The sequence below is a fragment of the Mytilus trossulus genome, chromosome 14, assembly GCF_036588685.1.
Source record: "Mytilus trossulus isolate FHL-02 chromosome 14, PNRI_Mtr1.1.1.hap1, whole genome shotgun sequence".
Classification (NCBI taxonomy): Eukaryota; Metazoa; Mollusca; class Bivalvia; order Mytilida; family Mytilidae; genus Mytilus; species Mytilus trossulus.
In genome coordinates this window covers 76,021,425-76,028,626 of record NC_086386.1, presented here as the reverse complement: position 1 = coordinate 76,028,626, position 7,202 = coordinate 76,021,425, and positions in this window count along the sequence as shown.

The following is a 7,202-nucleotide window of genomic DNA, read 5'->3' as shown; positions in this document are numbered from 1 at the left end:
CGGTACTTGTCTATCCCAAATTCATGTATTTGGTTTTCATGTTATATTTGTTATTCTCTTGGTGTTTTGTCTGATGCTTGGTCCGTTTCTGTGTGTGTTACGTTTCGGTGTTATGTCGTTGTTCTCCTCTTATATTTAATGCGTTTCCTCGGTTTTAGTTTGTTACCCCAATTTTGTTTTTTGTCCATGGATTTATGAGTTTTGAACAGCGGTATACTACTGTTGCCTTTATTTAGTTAGATAAATGTGCGCTTTTCTAAAAAAAAATCACGAAGTCAATACGTAAAAAAAGAATATCAGCGTATTTGTTAAATAAATGCAAGTTTTTCTATGATTGTAATAAAATGTAAATTCAAAATCATGATTTTCTTTATCACTAACAATTCATCTGGCAACTGAGCTGTAAACTTCATCATTTAAACATGATATTCTATACTAATGCAAGTTTTCTCAACCGACTTTACATACTGTTCAAAATAAATAAAGACACGCTAAATAACAATTTTAATAAATGTTATCTATTTTATGATACCATAAAAAAAATCATTTTACATCAATCATGTCAATATATTTGATAGACATGTTCGTGTAGAAAAGAAGTCTTAACCTAGTTTTAAAGGAAAGACGCATCCCACGGGTCGCACCAGACAAGTTCTTCTGTCTAGTTAATTTTTCTTGAAATGAGTTTAATCAAATGATTTAATTGAACTTCTTCCCCTGGGCCATACTTACCACTTTAACCGACATTGGAATCGAAATTCTCTGACAAAGTATTGTTCTTCAATAACAGATACATCTCAAAGCGGCAGTAGGAGGAATATGTAGTGTAAAACAAGTGTATCTAATAAACTAGGCAATAAAACGGTATTTTACGTCCGGTAATACTGCACTTAAATCGCGCAAATCACTATGTGATCCATATAAATAATAGTTATCAAAGGTATCAAGGTTATGATTTAACACACCAGACGCGCGTTTCGTCTACATTAGACTCATCAGTGATGCTCATATCAAAAAAGTTATAAAGCCAAACAATTAAAAAGTTGAAGAGCATTTCAGGATCCAAAATCCAAAAGGTTGTGCCAAATACGGCTAAGGTAAATAAACTCATCATAGTTACCAATATTGAAATTGTGTATCTGCGCCATATAATACGCTCGTTTGGTGTACAAAAGACTCACCAATGACAATCGAATAAAACATTGCGTTTAACACTAAATCCCTGATATGTGTTTTAATTGATTGGACACTGATGCATGGTTTAATTTATTATAAGTTATTCTAAGTAGCTTTCAGTAACTTCGATTTTTTTTGAACTGTTGACCCACTTCTGTAATTCATTTTCGTTAATCAACGTGTTTTTTGTGTGTGTTGAAACAATTTGTAGTTCATTTTTGTTAATCAACGTTTTTTTTTGTGATACATTTCGTCTCACTTTTTTTTTTTATATGTACCACCGTTTATAATTGTTTGTTTTCTGTTCTCGTACTGTGAACTAACATTTTTTTGAAAGTATTTCAGTACTCACACAACACAATTATATTTTGCTACCTGTGTGCCTAATTGTATTTAACACCATTTTGTCCCAGGTTATATTTGTTTTTGACATTGTTTTTCATATTGTTTTTATATTGTATCATAGCTAATATGTATTTGTTCAGTGTTTTTTTTATTTGTATTCTTTATATTTCTCTGCATTCGATATAGTTTAGACAATTCAATTAATAGAGTTTAGTCATTTCAATCTAAGTTGTAATGTTAAATTACTGCATCTTTCACGTTAGTGTGAGGGTTTACGTCAATTAAAACATATAATTTCGCTGCATTTGTTTGCACATGTCCTATGTCAAGAACCTGTTGGTTTTTTGTATAGATGAGATCGTTGGTTTCCCTCTGTGAATGGTTTTACACAAGTCATTTTGATACGTTCTAAAGGTTTCCGGTGTGAAGGCCGTACCTTTTGGAAAGCAAATGAATCAATTTAAGTGGCTTCTGTTAACGATGTCATCGATAAAAATAAATGATGTTATTCTGCTATGTTCCTCACTATTATATTGTCTTGAAGGATGAAAAAATTGTGTTAATGATATACACTTTCATACATACATTTTACATTTTAGAAATGTTTTGTAAAGTACTAAACTCCTTTATAACAACTAGAAATATTTGTTTTTTTTTAAATTCCGGTACATGTCATACACGATATTACACACTAATCTAAATTAAAATAAAATGTATGTAAAAAAGGTACCACTTCTCATAGCGGTTAGAATAAAAAAATCTTATCACTTGTCATAGCGGCTAGAATAAAAAAAAATATAATAATTTTCAATAAAAAAATATTATCAGGTTACCACAAGAAAAGACGTTTCATTATATTTTTTTCTGTGTCATTTTTGCTTATACTTTTTGTGTATTCATGTTATAATTTTAAGTTCAAACGCCCCCAGCAAATTAAGTTTTACTTTATTAAAATGGAGATGTAGTATGATTGTCAAGCTATCCACTACGGTTATAATAGTAGTATCTTAGTTATAAATTCATTCGTTCTCTGCATTCTGTAATCAATGTTTATCCATTATACCTATATAAGTGACACTCAAAGAGATTGCTGGGAATAAATAAATTTACAATCTTACTACTCATGTCAAATAAAGTAATTAAATGTTGTTGATGTCCTGCGATATTTCTCTGTGGAGAATACGTTATCCCGATGATAGCTATGATGTTGTCTGTTAACAATGTTTCACCGAACACAATCTGTCTATTTTGTTAGATTTATTCTATGCTTTTCTTTTATTAATGTTGATCTGGTTATAACATAGATAATCTTATTTTGGTAAATAATTACTATGATTATTGCCGCTGTTTTCTATATAGCCTTACTAAGAGGAACAACGCAAAATAATAATTTAGAACATGTAAATTACAAAAAACAAAAAACAAACTTATACACATTTTTGAACAAACGTTTGTCAATATATAACGTTCAATTCGTCAATCAAAGAGAGCTGAAATATATACCAAAAGGAAATCCAAACTGATAAGTCGAAAATAAACAGACAATACTATGGCTTAAAAGAAAAAAAAGACCAACAGATAAACAATAGTACACAAAACATAACATAAAAAAACGAAAGACTGAGCAGCACAAAACCCTAAAAAAATGTGGATGATATAAGCAGATAAGGTGCTGCGGAAGGGTAAACAGATCATGTTAAACATGTGACAACAGTCGGATTATGAGTCTAATTCGGTAGTTCACATTCGTGAAAAGGGGATAATAAGGAATAGCATAGTTTTTGTGCCTCATTTAAACACTATTTAACTTTTTGTATGGAAGGGGAAAAACGCATTCAAGATATTAGGTTTATGTAAGTATCTTGTAATGCCAGAACAATACTAGTCAATAACGATCGCAAGACATTAGTTGTCAAACGAAATTTGAATGAATACGAAGTTGAAGTGTATTGAAGACCATATTGCCATGGCTTAAATTATGACATCCATGCCTGGGCGTACAATACTCCTAATAATTTTATATGTTTCTAAGTTATGTCCTTAAGAATAAATTTTGTATTTGTACCATTATTTTGTTTATTTCAATTTTGCCGTGTTTTTCCCTTAGTGGTATCTTTGTAATATCACCTACGTTGAGATATCTACAATCATTTCAAACTATTAGAAAAATTTGTCTGAAAACTGGATTATCTTTTAACAACATTGTATTGCATTTTTGTGGTTTTTGTCAATAGTTTTGTGTCATTCCTTGTTAACCACTTCTTATCAACAACTTTTGCATCAAAAACAGTCCAAAACTGAACAGCATTTACCTATTTATTGTGCTGTAAATCATCCTGTCTAATTGTAGTTAGTGCTTTTATCACTACCACATACATTTGTAAACCGCGCCATATACTTTACATCAAACTGTCTTCTTTATTACACAACTTTACGCATTTAAATGTATTTAACATAAATGTTCTTCCTTTTTTGTGTAATTTTATACCTGTATGCACTTTACATCGAATCCACAAGTTTCCTTCATTTTGACTGGTCTGCACCAAGAAAATGGCTTCAAAATATACCAAGTTTATCACGTGTGTCTTCGTCACGTTTATATCGTCCACACAATGATTTATTTTAAGATATTGAAATATTTTGCACATAGTAAAAACTTCACATTTTCTTGATACGTTTTTTTATCATTTATTTAAGGGTTGACTAAAGGAGTATGTGATTGAACCAGGACATTAAAATTGACTATAATCGACGTTTGATCTCTTCAAATTCAGTATTTAACCCCTGGTCTTTAATTGCTATTATAGACTTTTATTGCTATTATAGACTTTAATTGCTATTACATACTTTAATTGCTATTACAGACTTTTATTGCTATTATAGACTTGTATTGCTATCATAGACTTTTTAACGTATTGTGATGAACCATTCGTCGTGCGCAATAGAAGAATCAATCGAAAAATCCTATGACGACGTTACAATGCTAACCGGCTAAATTAGGGAGGAATTTGTATAAGTGACTTGTCACTTGTTTTCTCCATATGTTGTATTTATGTACGTATTTATTTATTTGATCTTGGTTACAAAAACCTACTGACTTATATTGCCTCACACAAAATGAAATAGTAAATGCATTGCTAAGCACATATAAATCTGTAATGATCAGTACATTTGTAAAATGATATTAGTTCAAATTATAGTAATAATTACAAGTTGTTTCCCTGTCATTCAAATTGTGATCTAAACCATCGTAGAGGATGCTTTATGACTTCTCGGAGAATTGTGGTGTGTTGTTATTTCCTATAAAACTTTTAGAACAGTCATCTACTGCGAAAAAAAGTCATCACTCAGTTCTTTACAATTCCCATGCCATTTTACTAACTATATCAAATATGTTCAATCTTTCTACACGATTGCGTTTTAGTGTTCCAATTATGCGTAATTTCTGAAGAGCTTTCTGCTTCAAAACTTGTTTTAACGTACAAAGGGGACGTTGATTTGTTTAACGTTGACATAAACAAACAGCTTGCTGACATTGTTTTAGTTTGTTCCTAAGTTCTGAGATAATCTCTTTCAAGATTTATTTGTTGGGATTTATTGAAGCAAATTGTAGAGGAATACACTATTTGGTACTGGGAAAACCACTTAATTTGTTTTGTATATGTCGATTACCATAAGCTTCAATTAGAATATAAAATGAAGTTTATAATGGATATCTAGTACTCATTATGAACATTCATTCGTCGTTATTATATAATTTCGTATTCCTAAAATCATATTATAGCGTAGGTGATTACATTCGAGAGCTTCTGATGGACTTTCTTCTCATTTTAATGTAAGTTTGTTTTTCTCTTAACATACTTTCTAATTACAGTCTTTGATAAATGACAACTAATAAATAGCCAAATTCATTGAATCTTGTTTTAATTAATTTCTAAACTGTTTTAAATACATTTTTGAATTTAGTTTTTCAACACTCTTTATATCTTGCCTCAGAATTTCAAATTTCGTCAACAGTTGTTTCCTGAACGAACCCGATTATGTGTATATATGTTAAACAATTCAGAGCTTTGAATAGCTTATGAGCTTGATATAGTTCCTTGGTAACTGACACCATTGACAATTGAACGACTTGTGCAGGTTTATAACTTTTTGGAATTTTTTTTATCCTAAATGCTCTTCAACTTTGTACTTTTTTGGCTTTATAACTTTATTGATATGGGTGTCACTGACAAGTCGTATGTAGACGAAACGCGCATCTGGCGTACTGAATTAAAATCCTTGTACTTTTGATAACCATTTAAAATTAAGAGTATTATTTTCATTCTCGAAATTGTTGGTCGACCACTATTCTCAGTATAACCTTGTTAATCTTGTAATTATAAATCTTCATCACGAAATAAACATCAAATGAATGCAAGTTTGAGATCACTATGCTATATCGTTGCTCCGAGTTATTAGCGTCAGTTGTTGCTGGTTGACGTTTCGTCCCCGATGGTATCACAAGCACAGTCGTCAGCATTTCAGTGTTGTCATGAATATCAACAATATCATTTTAATAAATGTCCTGTTTTAAAAACTTTGAATTTTTCGAAAAACTAAGGATTTTCTTACCCAAGGCATAGACTACCTTAGCAGTATTTGGCTCATTATTTTTGGAATGTGGGGTCATCTGTGCTCTTCAACTTTGTTATTTTTTAGCTTTAGAACAGTTTTGATCTGAGCGTCACTGATCAGTCTTATGTAGACGAAACGCGCGTCCGGCGTATTAAATTATAATCCTCGTACATTTGATAGATAATTATACATTAAAGTCATATGAAACCTCAAAATAAAAATAAATTAAAAAATGGTGCATATGTTTTTATAACAAAATGGATAGTTTTCATTATTAAACTTATGTACATATACTTTATTTCTTATAAAAAAGTCTTTAATTTGTCCACATTTAGGAGAAGTTTCATTTTTAATTGCTTGCTTCAAGGAAGCCATTTTCTGACATATTTTTCTATTGAAGTAACCTTAGCGTGACCGTCTCGTAAACATTCGGTAATCGCAATACGCATGGATCTGTCACTGAAATAAACTATTGTCTTATTGTACATGTTATGCCTGTGCTCAATATCCGGCAGAGATATTATTTTCCTTAGGGTAGAACAATTGCACACATTTATATTTGTTTCCGAATATGAACAAATTGTTAATTTGATATGACTTGAAAACAGATACTGAACTGATACAACTACGCGTAATTCGAAATACTAGTTTTCTATTCTGTAATCGTCACTGAAAACAAGTTAGTACAAGTATGTCAAGAGCAAACAGCTAACATAAAACCATTTTATCTTATACTGTAGTTCGAGAAACTACGAATATGGGCGGAACATACGCTAATAGCAAAAACAGTTTTGTGATTTTACTTTTTGATATATGCCCTAATTAATTGAATGCTTCTTTTTGTAAATTTATTATCAAGTAAAAGCGTACGTTTTGTATGAGGCGCGGATCACACATTTTTATGGGCACCAATAGTCAAATCTGATAGGTTGTATTTAAAATATTTTCCATGGATATTATTGTCATAATAGTTGCATACAAGATTATAATTTAACAAACTAATTATAAATCATAGATATCTGATATTGACTTATCGGTCAGTTATAGTATCAGTGGCATTTTTC